General features: G+C 47.7%; 1 pseudogene; it reads right to left on the bottom strand.

The window, feature by feature from the left end:
* Positions 1–17,027, bottom strand: part of LOC125535124 — a 43,049-nt pseudogene that overhangs the window by 17,510 nt on the left and 8,512 nt on the right.

Here is a 17,027-nt window from a genome sequence, read left to right as displayed (position 1 = left end):
GAGGAACGACGACGGCAAGAGAGTGCGAGTCGCCGAGTGTGCTGGGGCGCGTCTTATATAGGCCGAGGCGCCGCCCGTGGGCGAGCCGCCGTGAGTACGCGTGGCGGGCGAGGGAGGGCGAGGAACGCGCGTCATCCGGTCTTCACTGCGCCGCCCATGAGGCATCAATGGCGCAGGCTGACCGGCGCGGCAGCGCGGCAGCTTTGGCATTGATTTGCCGCGGGAAACGAGGCGATGAGGATGATGAAGGGGCGAGAAGAGAGCCGTGTCCCTGACGCGGCGGGCCCGCGGCTGTTTCGTGCCAAAACAGTTCGCCCTGGCGCCCCCGGGCGCCCCCCAGCGCGCCGGGTTCGGCCTGGGTCCGCCGACACTGTTTTCGGCCCAAGCCGGCGAAAATCGGGCTCCTGGGGGCGCGACTGGGCCGATTTTCGGCGCCGGCGCAAAAAAACGCCTGGGGAGGCCTTCCTGGGGGCGCGGCTGGAGATGCCCTTAGAGGGGTGCAACCCCTATTTCTGTCAGCGGTTTGGAAACTGGCAGTGCCCCCGAAGATTCATGTCTTCCTTCGGTTGTTTTCCCAAAACAAACTGATGACAAGAGACAACCTCAGAAAAGGCATATAATCAAACCACTTGATTGTGTCTTCTGCGCGGAGCAAGAAACAAACCATCATTTATTTTTTGACTGTGTTGTAGCTAAAAATATATGGTCGTTTGTCAATCTCTTTTTCCAGAAAAACTTGGGTGCAAACTTTGAAGCTGTGGCCCGACTCTGGATCTCTAATAAAAAGAATTTAGTTTTGAACGCAGTTAGTTCTGCTGTCCTTTGGTGTTTATGGAAATATAGGAACTCTATGATTTTTAATAACACCATGTGGACATCTATCAATCAGGTATGGAGAGACTGATACACAGGAAGCTCAAGTCCTGGGTGATTCTGATTCCAGAAACAAGCAAAGCCCGCGTGGAAGAGTTCTTGAGTGCGCTAGCAAGGCTACTCCAACAACCCCTGATGATATCATGTGGCTGAAGAACCCTAGACTGGATACTGGGGTATGCTGGGACAACCTCAAGATCTCCGAAGACGGCGGTTTCTCTTCTCCAGCCAAGAAGCGTGACACCGACAGCAAGATCATGGTGAACAGCCCCGTGTCCACCCTCGCAATATGCTGGTCACCCTAGGCGACCCTGGCGCCACCACTCAAGAGGAGGGGAGCGAGCGAGTCGTGTGGTGTGATCACTGGTTGACATGCGTCTTTGTTGCCTCCGGTGTGCTTTCATTTGTCCTTTGGCTCCTGTCGAGTAGGGGTGTAATTTCTCTGTTTTTAGTCCGAATGGTGAACCTTAGTTTTCAGTAGCTTTTTCGAAAAAAAGTTGTATGGTTTCATTCTGGTTAATGGAACCGGGAGGAGCCTCCTTGTTCTTCTAAAATCTTAGACCGCGGCTGGCCCCACTCCTTGATCGCCTTCTGTGCCACCGCTTTCCCGAGCTTCCGGACCTCCACGACAACAATATCCTGGCGCGCGTCCAGAGACGGCGCCATGTAGGCGCACATGTTGGGGTTGTCCTGTAGAATCTCCTCCGTTAGGTGCATGTACCTCTTCCTGATCTGCGATTTGTCACCTGAAATGAAGCATTGCTTGTTACTCCCTTTGTCTCACAATATAAGACTTTTCTGCAAGCTAGTTACAGAGAGAGTAGGTTGCATGTCTGTCGGTGTCAAAACCGGCGGATCTCGGGTAGGGGGTCCTGAACTGTGCGTGCGAGGTGGATGGTAACATGAGGCAGGGGACATGATGTTTACCCAGGTTCGGGCCCTCTCGATGGAGGTAAAACCCTACGTCCTACTTGTTTGATCTTGATGATATGAGTATTACAAGAGTTGATCTACCACGAGATCGTAGAGGCTAGCCTATGATATGATTGTATGTTGTCCTACGGACTAAACCCTCCGGTTTATATAGACACCGGATGGGGCTAGGGTTACACAAAGTCGGTTACAAGGGAGGAGATCTACATATCCGTATTGCCAAGCGTGCCTTCCACGCCAAGGAGAGTCGCATCCGGACACGGGACGAAGTCTTCAATCTTGTATCTTCATAGTCCAACAGTCCGGCTGTCTAGAGACCCCCTAATCCAGGACTCCCTCAGTAGCCCCTAAACCAGGCTTCAATGATGATGAGTCCGACACGCAGATTTGTCTTCGGCATTGCAAGGCGGGTTCCTCCTCCGAATACTCCATAGAAGATATTGAACACAAGGATAGTGTCCGGCTCTGCAAAACAAGTTCCACATACCACCATAGAGAGAATGATATTTCCACAAATCTAATCTGCTGACACGTTTTGATAGCACGACATCATGTCATGGCCCGGTCATTATTCGAACCCTTTTTCTCAACCAGCACCGCACATATCGTGAGGCGGTTTTCTTGACACGGTTTTCTTGACACGTCTTGTCAAGGCAGAGATTGTGTCCCCCTTATTACGGGATTCGCATCAATACGGACATGGGTAACCCAACCGCGCCATCAACTACGGCGCTTGGGAAATAAGCGATTTTACCAGGCAAGTGGGGAGGCGTATCGCCTCTTCCGCCCTTATAAAGGGGACAAAGATTCACCCTTTTTACCCACGTCTTCTTCCTCCTCGCTTATCCATTCTCGCACACTCAAGCTCCAGCGCCCAATTTTGCGTCCTTCTCCTCAAACCTCTCCAAGCATGTCCGGAGCGGGAGGCAAGTGGATGGTCTCCTCCGTCACGGAGGAGAACATCACAAAGCTACGTGAAGCCGGATATCTGGCCGCGGATATCGCGCACCAGCTGCCAGATGCGGGGCAGATCATCCCTACGCCCGGACCTCATGAGAGGGTAGTTTTCCTTACCCACTTTGTCCGCGGACTGGGATTTCCCCTCCACCCGTTTGTCCGCGGGCTCATGTTCTACTACGGGCTGGATTTTCATGATCCGGCCCCCAATTTCATCCTCAACATCTCGGCGTTTATCGTCGTGTGCGAGGCTTTCCTCCGCATCAGGCCCCACTTCGGCCTGTGGCTGAAGACCTTCAATGTCAAACCGAAGGTGGTGGTCGGCCAGCAAGCAGAGTGCAGAGGCACCATGGTGGGCAAAATGCCTAACGTCACCTGGCTCGAAGGCTCCTATGTGGAGACCATTAAGGGGTGGCAATCGGGGTGGTTCTACATCACCGAGCCGTGCGACACCAACTGGATGGCGGCCCCCAAATTTCGATCCGGAATCCCCACGCGGCTCACTTCCTGGAAAGAGAAGGGCCTGTCCTGGGGTTCCTCGGTAGAGCTGACCGGACTCCAGACCTGTATCCGGAACATGATGAGCAAGAAAATCAAGCTCGTCAACATGGTCCAGGTCATGCTCTTCCGCCGGATCCTCCAGTGTCAATGATGGGCGTTCAATCTGTGGGAGTTCGACCCGGCCAAGCACTAGACGCTGCGAGAGCTCTTCGACACGACGCACAAGGACGTCTGGAAGGCGCTGTTCAAGGGCGCCGAGATACCTCCTCCCCTTACCGAGGACCGCGGACTCAGCACAAAGCGCCATGCCAATCTAGTAAGTTTTTATATTTCATAGGATATTTATTTGCCCCAGTTTAATTGTGTGCGGGATCTAAGCTTCCATGCCATTAACATGACTGGGTAGAGATAGCGGACCAGCTCGATTACCCAGCCCCCCTGCCTGAAGATCCTGCAGACGCTCTCCTAACGGAGATGCTGGCTCCGACGCCTTACGAGGTGCCGGTGAAGAAGACCAAGAAGAAGGCCACGGGGACCCGAAAGGGTCTTCGGCGCAAGGTCATATCAGACTCATCGTCCGATGACTCCGACGCGCACTCCTCCCACGAAAACGAGGAGGAAGAGAAAAGTTCTCCCCCCAGTCGGGGAGACAAGAAAAGGAAGGCCGCCCCAACCGGGGAGGCCGAAGGGTCCAAGAAGGGAAGGACCCTCCTTCCGGACTGCTTCACGACGGCCGCCTACATCGGCGACGAGTGGCTACCCAGGGTCAAGCCCCTGGCGAAGTCGTAAGTATCCGGATACCATAGTAATTCATGGTATGTTTTATTGCCTTGCTTCTCCTCATGCCGAACATGATTATGTAGTCCGTCCCGAGCTCATTTCAACGTATCTTCGTCGGACAGCTCTTTGGACTCGTCGGATATGAATAGCGGTTCTCTTCCGACCGCCTCCACCCCTTTACCTACGGACAACGTCAAGGTGTTGTCTCGAAAGGCAGCGAGCCGAGGGGAGGTGGTCCTGGGGGCGCCTCGAGGCGACCTTCCGGACCCTGGGCGCAAAGGGAGCAAGACTCCTACGGGCTCCGAGTTCGGTCCCCAGCCGAACACTGCACCGGAACGTTTGATGGTTCCGGACTCCGGCAGGCTATCCCCCGTTAAGGGGGGAAAGCCACCCATGCCGGTGGCCTCTGCCCAACCAGAGGCACCGGACAACTTGCTGGAAGCGCTTCGTGGCGCTTCCATCGATGAAGAGCACCGCACTATCACGAGTGCGGTGATCGAGAAGGTTCAGTCCGCCAAAAACGGACTAACCGAAGCTTGTGCCAGCCTCCTAACAGGCTTTGAGGTAAGTAATCAAAATATAAGGAAATATTACCACATAGACAGTAGCCCCTGATGCTCTGTTTGGCGTTCGCGAAGAAAGGCCGAATAGAGGATCAAATAATGACTCAGGAGTCTAATCAGAATATGTCTATGTGCATGTGTAGCTTCACTGTTGGCCGCTGCCGCACGTACTGTGGAGGTCTCTGCACTAAAGCAGGACCTGGAGCGGTCCGAGGACGAGCTCGGCCTTACCAAGAGGCAGCTCGAGGAGAGCAAAGGTAAGCAATACCTTGTCTATACATTAAAAAGAAGTTCAGTTGTAAAGTAATAGGATCATCATGAATTTGCCAGGGGCCACGACCGAGGTGGCGACCCTGAAGAAGGCGTTGTCCGAGGCCGAAGATAAAGCGGCCAAGGAGCGCATTGAGCGGGAAAAGCAAGAAGCCCGGGTAGGCGAGGTGCAGCAAGAGCTCGAGGCTCTTGCCAAAAAACATGAGTCCTTGGAGCTTGACTCTAATACGCGAGAGTCCGAGCTTGTGAAGGTTCTCGAAAGCGCTCGAAGCGCCAAGGCTGAAGCCCACAAGGCCCTCTAGGAGGTTGATGCGGTGAAGAAGATAGCAGCGGGTAAGGCATTCATTATGCAAAGCAAGCATGTGAAGGAAACTTTCCTTTTACTTACCCGAGTTTAGAGCTCTCCAGGAGCGTTCGCAGATCTTCCCCGTAGTGTACTGGATGCCGCGGAGTTTTACCGAGCTGAGGAGGGTGAAGGAAATATGCCCTAGAGGCAATAATAAAGTTATTATTTATTTCCTTATATCATGATAAATGTTTATTATTCATGCTAGAATTGTATTAACCGGAAACATAATACTTGTGTGAATACATAGACAAACCAAACGTCGCTAGTATGCATCTACTTGACTAGCTCGTTAATCAAAGATGGTTATGTTTCCTAACCATAAACAAAGAGTTGTTATTTGATTAACGGGATCACATCATTAGAAGAATGATGTGATTGACTTGACCCATTCCGTTAGCTTAGCACTCGATCGTTTAGTATGTTGCTATTGCTTTCTTCATGACTTATAAATGTTCCTATGACTATGAGATTATGCAACTCCCGTTTATCGGAGGAACACTTTGTGTGCTACCAAACGTCATAACGTAACTGGGTGATTATAAAGGAGCTCTACAGGTGTCTCCAAAGGTGAATGTTGGGTTGGCGTATTTCGAGATTAGGATTTGTCACTCCGATTGTCGGAGAGGTATCTCCGGGCCCTCTCGGTAATGCACATCACATAAGCCTTGCAAGCATTGCAACTAATGAGTTAGTTGCGAGATGATGTATTACGGAACGAGTAAAGAGACTTGCCGGTAACGAGATTGAACTAGGTATTGAGATACCGACGATCGAATCCCGGGCAAGTAACATACCGATGACAAAGGGAACAACATATGTTGTTATGCGGTCTGACCGATAAAGATCTTCGTAGAATATGTAGGAGCCAATATGGGCATCCAGGTCCCGCTATTGGTTATTGACCAGAGAGGTGTCTCGGTCTTGTCTACATAGTTCTCGAACCCGTAGGGTCCGCACGCTTAACGTTCGTTGACGATATAGTACTATGTGAGTTATGTATGTTGGTGACCGAATGTTGTTCGGAGTCCGGGATGAGATCACGGACATGACGAGGAACTCCGGAATGGTCCGGAGATAAAGTTTGATATATGGGATAATAGTATTTGGTCATCGGAAGGGTTCCGGAAATCACCGGAAGGGGTTCCGGATGTTTCCCGAAATGTTTGGGTACGAGAACACTTTATTTGGGCCAAAGGGGAAAGCCCACAAGGTTTTTGGAAAGCGCAAAAGGAAGTTTTGCAGAGTCCAGAGGCCAGACACCGGGAACCCTGGCGTCTGGCCCTGGAGTCCGAGAAGGACTCTTGCCTTTCGGGTGAAACCGACTTTGTGGAGGCTTTTACTCCAAGTTTCGACCCCAGGGCTCAACATATAAATAGAGGGGTAGGGCTAGCACAAAGGAGACATCAAGAAACACCAAGCCGTGTGTCGCCAACCCCATTCCCTCTAGTTTATCCACCGTCATAGTTTTCATAGTGCTTAGGCGAAGCCCTGCGGAGATTGTTCTTCACCAACACCGTCACCACGCCGTCGTGCTGCCGGAACTCATCTACTACTTCGCCCCTCTTGCTGGATCGAGAAGGCGAGGACGTCACCGAGCCGAACGTGTGCAGAACTCGGAGGTGCCGTGCTTTCGGTACTTGGATCGGTCGGACGTGAAGACGTACGACTACATCAACCGCGTTGATATAACGCTTCCGCGAACGGTCTACAAGGGTACGTAGACAACACTCTCCCCTCTCGTTGCTATGCATCACCATGATCTTGCGTGTGCGTAGGAATTTTTTTGAAATTACTACGTTCCCCAACAGTGGCATCCGAGCCTAGGTTTTATGTGTTGATGTTATATGCACGAGTAGAACACAAGTGAGTTGTGGGCAATATAAGTCATACTGCTTACCAGCATGTCATACTTTGGTTCGGCGGTATTGTTGGATGAAGCGGCCCGGACCGACATTACGCGTACGCTTACGCGAGACCGGTTCTCCCGACGTGCTTTGCACAAAGGTGGCTAGCGGGTGACTGTTTCTCCAACTTTAGTTGAACCGAGTGTGGCTATGCCCGGTCCTTGCGAAGGTTAAAACAGCACCAACTTGACAAACTATCGTTGTGGTTTTGATGCGTAGGTAAGATTGGTTCTTCCTTAAGCCCGTAGCAGCCACGTAAAACTTGCAACAACAAAGTAGAGGACGTCTAACTTGTTTTTTCAGGGCATGTTGTGATGTGATATGGTCAAGACATGATGCTAATTTTTTTTGTATGAGATGATCATGTTTTGTAACCGAGTTATCGGCAACTGGCAGGAGCCATATGGTTGTCGCTTTATTGTATGCAATGCAATCGCGCTGTAATGCTTTACTTTATCACTAAGCGGTAGCGATAGTCGTGGAAGCATAAGATTGGCGAGACGACAATGATGCTACGATGGAGATCAAGGTGTCGTGCCGGTGATGATGGTGATCATGACGGTGCTTCGGAGATGGAGATCACAAGCACAAGATGATGATGGCCATATCATATCACTTATATTGATTGCATGTGATGTTTATCTTTTATGCATCTTATCTTGCTTTGATTGACGGTAGCATTATAAGATGATCTCTCACTAAATTTCAAGATAAAAGTGTTCTCCCTGAGTATGCACCGTTGCCAAAGTTCGTCGTGCCCAGACACCACGTGATGATCGGGTGTGATAAGCTCTACGTCCATCTACAACGGGTGCAAGCCAGTTTTTGCACACGCAGAATACTCAGGTTAAACTTGACGAGCCTAGCATATGCAGATATGGCCTCGGAACACTGAGACCGAAAGGTCGAGCGTGAATCATATAGTAGATATGATCAACATTTTGATGTTCACCATTAAAAACTACTCCATTTCACGTGATGATCGGTTATGGTTTAGTTGATTTGGATCACGTGATCACTTAGAAGATTAGAGGGATGTTTTTCTAAGTGGGAGTTCTTAAAGTAATATGATTAATTGAACTTAAATTTATCATGAACTTAGTCCTGGTAGTATTTTGTAAATCATGTTGTAGATCAATAGCTCGCGTTATTGCTTCCCTGTGTTTATTTTGATATGTTCCTAGAGAAAATTGTGTTGAAAAATGTTATTAGCAATGATGCGGATTGGATCCGTGATCTGAGGTTTATCCTCATTGCTGCACAGAAGAATTATGTCCTTGATGCACCGCTAAGTGACAGACCTATTGCAGGAGCAGATGGAGACATTATGAACGTTTGGCTAGCTCAATATGATGACTACTTGATAGTTTAGTGCACCATGCTTAATGGCTTAGAATCGGAACTTTAAAGACGTTTTGAACGTCATGGACCATATGAGATGTTCCAGGAGTTGAAGTTAATATTTCAAGTAAATACCCGAATTGAGAGATATGAAGTCTCCAACAAGTTCTATAGCTAAAAGATGGAGGAGAATCGCTCAACTAGTGAGCATGTGCTCAGATTGTCTGGGTACTACAATTGCTTGAATCAAGTGGGAGTTAATCTTCCAGATAAGATAGTGATTGACTGAATTCTCTAGTCACCATCACCAAGTTAGTAGAACTTCGTGATGAACTATAATATGCAAGGGATAACGGAAACAACTCCCAAGCTCTTCGTGATGCTGAAATCAACGAAGGTAGAAATCAAGAAAAAACATCAAGTGTTGATGGTTGACAAGACCACTAGTTTCAAGAAAAGGGCAAAGGGAAGAAGGGGAACTTCAAGAAGAACGGCAAGCAAGTTGCTGCTCAAGTGAAGAAGCCCAAGTCCGATCCTAAGCCTGAGACTAAGTGCTTCTACTACAAAGGGACTGGTCACTGGAAGCAGAACTGCCCCAAGTATTTGGCGGATAAGAAGGATGGCAAAGTGAACATAAGTATATTTGATATACATGTTATTGGTGTGTACTTTACTAGTGTTTATAGCAACCCCTCAGTATTTGATACTAGTTCAGTTGCTAAGATTAGTAACTCGAAACGGGAGTTGCAGAATAAACAGAGACTAGTTAAGGGTGAAGTGACGATGTGTGTTGGAAGTGGTTCCAAGATTGATATGATCATCATCGCACACTCCCTATAATTTCGGGATTAGTGTTGAACCTAAATAAGTGTTATTTGGTGTTTGCGTTGAGCATGAATATGATTTTATCATGTTTATTGTAATACGGTTGTTCATTTAAGTAAGAGAATAAATTGTTGTTCTGTTTACATGAATAAAACCTTATATGGTTACACACCCAATGAAAATGGTTCATTGGATCTCGATCGTAGTGATACACATATTCATAATATTGAAGACAAAAGATGCAAAGTTAATAATGATAGTGCAACTTATTTGTGGCACTGCCGTTTAGGTCATATTGGTGTAAAGCGCATGAAGAAATTCCATGCTGATGGGATTTTGGAATCACTTGATGCTTGCGAACCATGCCTTATGGGCAAGATGACTAAGACTCCGTTCTCCGGAACAGTGGAGCGAGCAACTGACTTATTAGAAATAATACATATTGATGTATGTGATCCGATGAGTGTTGAGGCTCGCGACAGGTATCATTATTTTCTGATCTTCACAGATGATTTGAGCAGATATGATTATATCTACTTGATGAAACATAAGTCTGAAACATTTGAAAAGTTCAAAGAATTTCAGAGTGAAGTGGAAAATCATCGTAACAAGAAAATAAAGTTTCTACGATCTGATCGTAGAGAAGAGTATTTGAGTTACGAGTTTGGCCTTCAGTTAAAAACAATGTGAAATAGTTTCACTACTCATGCCACCTGGAACACCACAATGTAATGGTGTGTCCGAACGTCATAACCGTACTTTATTAGATATGGTGCGATCTATGATGTCTCTTACCGATCTACCACTATCGTTTTGGGATTATGCATTAGAGACAGCTGCATTCACGTTAAATAGGGCACCATCTAAATCCGTTGAGACGACACCGTATGAACTATGGTTTGGCAAGAAACCTAAGCTGTCGTTTCTTAAAGTTTGAGGTTGCAATGCTTATGTGAAAAAGTTTCAACCTGATAAAGCTCAAACCCAAATCGGATAAGTGCGTCTTCATAGGATACCCAAAAGAAAAATGTTGGGTACACCTTCTATCACAGATCCGAAGGCAAGATGTTCGTTGCTGAGAATGGATCCTTTCTAGAGAAGGAGTTTCTCTCGAAAGAAGTGAGTGGGAGGAAAGTAGAAAACTTGATAAGGTAATTGTACCTTCTCCCTTATTGGAAAGTAGTTCATCACAGAAATCTGTTCTTGTGACTACTACACCAATTAGTGAGGAAGCTAATGATGATGATCATGTAACTTCAGATCAAGTTACTACCGAATCTCGTAGGTAAACCAGAGTGAGATCCGCACCAGAGTGGTACGGCAATCCTGTTCTGGAAGTCATGTTACTAGACCATGACGAACTTGCGAACTATGAGGAAGCAATGATGAGCCCAGATTCCGCGAAATGGTTTGAGGCCATGAAATCTGAGATATGATCCATGTATGAGAACAAAGTATGGACTTTGATGGATTTTCCCGATGATTGGCAAGCCATAGAAAATAAATGGATCTTCAAGAGGAAGACGGACGTTGGTAGTAGTGTTACTATCTACAAAGCTAGACTTGTCAAAAAAGGTTTTTGACAAAGTTCAAGGTGTTGACTACGATGAAATTTTTTCACTCGTAGCGATGCTTAAGTCTGTCCAAATCATGTTAGCAATTGGCGCATTTTATGAAATTTGGCAAATGGATAAACAAAACTACATTCCTTAATGGATTTAAAGAAGAGTTGTATATGATGCAACCAGAAGGTTTTGTCAATCCTAAAGGTGCTAACAAAATATGCAAGCTCCAGCGATCCATCAATGGACTGGTGCAATCATCTCGGAGTTGGAATATACGCTTTGATAAGTTGACCAAAGCATATAGTTTTATACAGACTTGCGGTGAAGCCTGTATTTACAAGAAAGTGAGTGGGAGCACTACAGCATTTCTGATAAGTATATGTGCATGACATATCGTTGATCGGAAATAATGTAGAATGATTCTGCAAAGCATAAAGGAGTGTTTGAAAGGATTTTGTCAAAGAAAACCTCGATGAAGCTGCTTACATATTGAGCATCAAGATCTATAGAGATAGATCAAGACGCTTGATAAGTTTTTTTTAATGAGTACATACCTTGACAATATTTTGAAGTAGTTCAAAAATTGGAACAGTCAAAGAAAGAGTTCTTGGCTGTGTTACAAGGTGTGAAATTGAGTAAGACTCAAAGCCCGACCACGGCAAAAGATAGAAAGAGAATGAAAGTCATTCCCTATGCCTCAGCCATAGGTTCTATAAAGTATGCCATGCTGTGTACCAGATCTATTGTATACCCTACATTGTGTTAAGCAAGGGAGTACAATAGTGATCTAAGAGTAGATCACTGGACAGCGGTCAAAATTATCCTTAGTGGAATAAGGAAATATTTCTCAATTATGGAGGTGACAAAAAGGTTCATCGTAAAAAGTTACGTCGATGCAAGTTTTGACACAGATCTGGATGACTCTAAGTCTCGATCTAGATATATATTGAAAGTGGGAGCAATTAGCTAGAGTAGCTCCGTGCAGAGCATTGTAGACATAGAATTCGCAAAATACTTACGGATCTGTATGTGACAGACCCGTTGACTAAAATTATCTCACAAGCAAAACATGATCACACCTTAGTACTCTTTGGGTGTTAATCACATAAACGATGTGAACTAGATTACTGACTCTAGTAAACCCTTTGGGTATAGGTCACATGTGATGTGTACTATTAGTGTTGAATCACATGGCGATGTGAACTAGATTATTGACTCTAGTGCAAGTGGGAGACTGAAGGAAATATGCCCTAGAGGCAATAATAAAGTTATTATTTATTTCTTTATATCATGATAAATGTTTATTATTCATGCTAGAATTGTATTAACCGGAAACATAATACTTGTGTGAATACATACACAAACCAAACGTCGCTAGTATGCATCTACTTGACTAGCTCGTTAATCAAAGATGGTTATGTTTCCTAACCATAAACAAAGAGTTGTTATTTGATTAACGGGATCACATCATTAGAAGAATGATGTGATTGACTTGACCCATTCCGTTAGCTTAGCACTCGATCGTTTAGTATGTTGCTATTGCTTTCTTCATGACTTATAAATGTTCCTATGACTATGAGATTATGCAACTCCCGTTTACCGGAGGAACACTTTGTGTGCTACCAAACGTCACAACGTAACTGGGTGATTATAAAGGAGCTCTACAGGTGTCTCCAAAGGTGAATGTTGGGTTGGCGTATTTCAAGATTAGGATTTGTCACTCCGATTATCGGAGAGGTATCTCTGGGCCCTCTCGGTAATGCACATCACATAAGCCTTGCAAGCATTGCAACTAATGAGTTAGTTGCGAGATGATGTATTACGGAACGAGTAAAGAGACTTGCCGGTAACGAGATTGAACTAGGTATTGAGATACCGACGATCGAATCTCGGGCAAGTAACATACCGATGACAAAGGGAACAACGTATGTTGTTATGCGGTCTGACCGATAAAGATCTTCGTAGAATATGTAGGAGCCAATATGGGCATCCAGGTCCCGCTATTGGTTATTGACCAGAGAGGTGTCTCGGTCTTGTCTACATAGTTCTCGAACCCGTAGGGTCCGCACGCTTAACGTTCGTTGATGATATAGTACTATGTGAGTTATGTATGTTGGTGACTGAATGTTGTTCGGAGTCCGGGATGAGATCACGGACATGACGAGGAACTCCGGAATGGTCCGGAGATAAAGTTTGATATATGGGATAATAGTATTTGGTCACAGGAAGGGTTCCGGAAATCACCGGAAGGGGTTCCGGATGTTTCCCAAAATGTTTGGGTACGAGAACACTTTATTTGGGCCAAAGGGGAAAGCCCACAAGGTTTTTGGAAAGCACAAAAGGAAGTTTTGCGGAGTCCAGAGGCCAGACGCCAGGGTCCCTGGCGTCTGGGTCCAGACGCCGGGAACCCTGGCGTCTGGCCCTGGAGTCCGAGAAGGACTCTTGCCTTTCGGGTGAAACCGACTTTGTGGAGGCTTTTACTCCAAGTTTCGACCCTAGGGCTCAACATATAAATAGAGGGGCAGGGCTAGCACAAAGGAGACATCAAGAAACACCAAGCCGTGTGCCGGCAACCCCGTTCCCTCTAGTTTATCCTCCGTCATAGTTTTCATAGTGCTTAGGCGAAGCCCTGCGGAGATTGTTCTTCACCAACACCGTCACCACGCCGTCATGCTGCCAGAACTCATCTACTACTTCGCCCCTCTTGCTGGATCGAGAAGGTGAGGACGTCACCGAGCCGAACGTGTGCAGAACTCGGAGGTGCCGTGCTTTCGGTACTTGGATCGGTCGGACGTGAAGACGTACGACTACATCAACCGCGTTGATATAACGCTTCCGCGAACGGTCTACAAGGGTACGTAGACAACACTCTCCCCTCTCGTTGCTATGCATCACCATGATCTTGCGTGTGCGTAGGAATTTTTTTGAAATTACTACGTTCCCCAACAGAGGGGAGCTCGACGGAAAAGTTGTTCTGGTCTCAGTATACTGGGACCGAACACTCAATGCCCTTGAGCGACCAGCTGAAGCAATTGGTCGAGCTTCACAAGGCGGCCGAACAGGCCATGAAGGGTCTTATAGTCCGGATGTGGCCTGGCGAGCCCCTGCCCGGCAGCTACTTCGGTCTGGTGAGGCAACTTGTGGATGCCTGCCCACGGCTTGAAGTCATAAAGCGGTCCGTCTGCATCGAGGGTGCGCGCAGGGCTTTTGCCCGGGCGAAGGTGCACTAGGTGAAGCTGGACGCCGTGAAGCTGGTGAAGGAGGGGCCGCCGGAGGGCAAGGAGCATCGCTGCCTCGAAATGTATTATGACAATGTCCTGAAGGGTTCCCGCCTTGTGGCGGATGAATGTGCCAGAGATGTAATTTTCGAATGAACATGCTTATGTGATCCTGTTTATTTGAAACGAGTTCATTTGCACCATGCAACACTTTTTGAATTTAAAATATTACCTTCTGTGCGTCCGTTTATGAAATCTGAGAGTTGGCCAGTCGTCGGCTTCTACCCCCATCTACCTAGTACTGGGGTGTTCGGGATAAACCTGAGCATTCTTTATCCCAATTTTGGGTCCTTCGAGGGAGGTCTTCAGCACAACGAACCAGGCAATCAGACTATAAGGCTTTATCACTCTCACTTAGCCATAGAAGTCTACAATTTTAAATTTTGGCGAAGCCCCTAGTATTCGGAAGGCCGAATTTGGGGTGCTATATATGCCTAAGTCGGGCAAGTCCGACTCCTCGCCCGAAGCGGAAAAAGTCTTTAAGGACTTGAGACCTCTCGAACAGCGACCAACTCTCGCCTCATCATGACAGTCAGTTTTCGGCTTTCTCTACTGAGGTGCTCGTCCGGAAGAACCGGGACACAATCGCAGTAGTTCTCCCAGTGCTACCTTAGCCGATATAGCGGAACGTAAGGTACCAAAACATGAGAGCCGGGCAAACCCAACTATTGACCCAAGACATGATTCAGAGCTGATGCATATAATACTATAAGTTCGGGGTGCCGCACTGTCGAAAGTGTTCGGACTTCTCACGCCGTATTATGGGGTAAACGAAAAGCCCCTGGCGTACTGGCCGTACCAGAATGTACGGGTGCAAGTTGTCGAAATGAACATATAAGAAAAAATGGATAATGCAATAATAGACTAATGCTATGCATTGTTATTTAAATAATATGTCGAAGCGTATTGATAAGAGTAGTGCAATAAGCAATAAATAGGACTATTTGACATGTCCAATCCAAGGGCAAGCTGCGTATGGGAAGTAAAAAGTGGGTATATCGATTGTTATTAGAGACCACCTGGGGGTTCCCTTGTACGTCTTAGATTCTTGCCTCCTTGGTTGTTCCTTCCCGTAATGTGTCCGGCAATCATACTGCCGGAAAGGGCTTCCAGAGAGTAAGGTCCTGAAAGAGAAAAAATGATAAAGGTATGCAGCCCCTAGTGCGGTTAAGCCGCATTGCGGGAAGTGCCCTGATCGTGCCCCCGCCTATGCCCATGGTATTTTGAGTGCGTAGTTATGTACGCGCGGCACGGAGTTCATCGCTTGACTGGGACTGGGACGGGGGGCGAATTGCTAGACGAGCTCTGAACGTGCCAGGCGATCCTGTTGCAGTTTACTCCGGACTCGCTTGACGGTGTCCGGGGGCTGTATCGCCAAATTGGTGGTTTGCCTTAAATGGCTGCTTTGTGCTTCTGCTGCGAAGGCCGCAGTGTGCTCTTCCGTGCGGAGCGAGCGTTCTGTGTTTCCATTGACTGTTATGACCCCCTAGGTCCTGGCATCTTGAGCTTGAGGTATGTGTAATGCGGTACCGAATTGAATTTTGCAAATGCGGTTCGCCCGAGCAGTGCGTGATAGCCACTGCGGAATGGGACGATATCAAAGATTAACTCCTCACTTCGGAAGTTGTCCGGAGATCCGAAGACCACTTCCAGTGTGATTGAGCCCGTGTAATGGGCCTCTACACCTGGGATGACGCCCTTAAAGGTGGTTTTGGTGGGTTTGATCCTCGAGGGATCTATACCCATTTTGCGCACTGTATCCTGATATAGCAGGTTCAGGCTGGTGCCGCCGTCCATAAGGACTCTAGTGAGGTGAAATCCGTCGATGATGGGGTCTAGGACCAGTGCGGCGGATCCGCCATGACGGATACTAATACGGGGTGGTCCCTGCGATCGAATGTGATCGGACAAGCGGACCATGGGTTGAACTTTGGGGCGACGGGCTCCATCGCATAGACGTCCCTTAGTGCACGCTTCCGTTCCCTCTTGGGAATGTGGGTTGCGTATATCATGTTCACCGTCTTCATTTGTGGGGGGAACCTCTTCTGTCCTCCCGTGTTCGGCGGTCGGGGTTCTTCCTCGTCATCACTATGCAGCCCCTTGTCCTTGTTTTCGGCATTTAACTTGCCGGCCTGCTTGAACACCCGGCATTCTCTATTGGTGTGATTGGCTGGCTTATCAGGGGTGCCGTGTATTTGACACGAGCGATCGAGTATGTGATCCAAACTGGACGGGCCCGGAGTACTTCTTTTGAATGCCTTTTTCCGCCGACCGGATTTAGAGCCTCTGAATCCGGCATTGACTGCCGTATCATCGGCGTTATCGCCATTGTTGCGGCGCTTTTGTCTGTTACGGCGTGGTCTACCGTTGGCATCTTTGGTATCCGAAGTGCCCGGATTCCTTGATGTTTTGTTGCTGCGAGCCAGCCAACTATCCTCGCCCGTGCAAAAGCGGGTCATGAGTGCCGTGAGGGCTGGCAGACTTCGGCTTCTCCTAGCCGAGGTGCCGGGCGAGCCACTCATCACGGATGTTATGCTTGAATGCCGCTAAGGCCTCTGCGTCCGGACAGTCGACAATTTGGTTTTTCTTAGTCAGGAACCGTGTCCAGAATTGCCTGGCCGATTCCCCGGGCTGCTGAGTTATATGGCTCAAGTCATTAGCATCCGGTGGTCGCACATAAGTGCCTTGGAAGTTGTCAAGGAATGCGTCTTCCAAATCCTCCCAACTGCCGACGGAGTCTGCTGGCAAGCTATTCAGCCAATGCCGAGTCGGTCCTTTGAGTTTTACTGGGAGGTACTTGATGGCATGCAGATCATCACCGCAAGCCATGTGGACATGGAGGAGAAAATCCTCAATCCATACAGTAGGATCTGTTGTACCATCATACG

Source organism: Triticum urartu, chromosome 2, assembly GCF_003073215.2.
Source record: "Triticum urartu cultivar G1812 chromosome 2, Tu2.1, whole genome shotgun sequence".
Taxonomy (NCBI): Eukaryota; Viridiplantae; Streptophyta; class Magnoliopsida; order Poales; family Poaceae; genus Triticum; species Triticum urartu.
The sequence above is the reverse complement of the archived record's forward strand: the minus strand, read 5'-3'. Positions and strand labels throughout refer to the sequence as shown.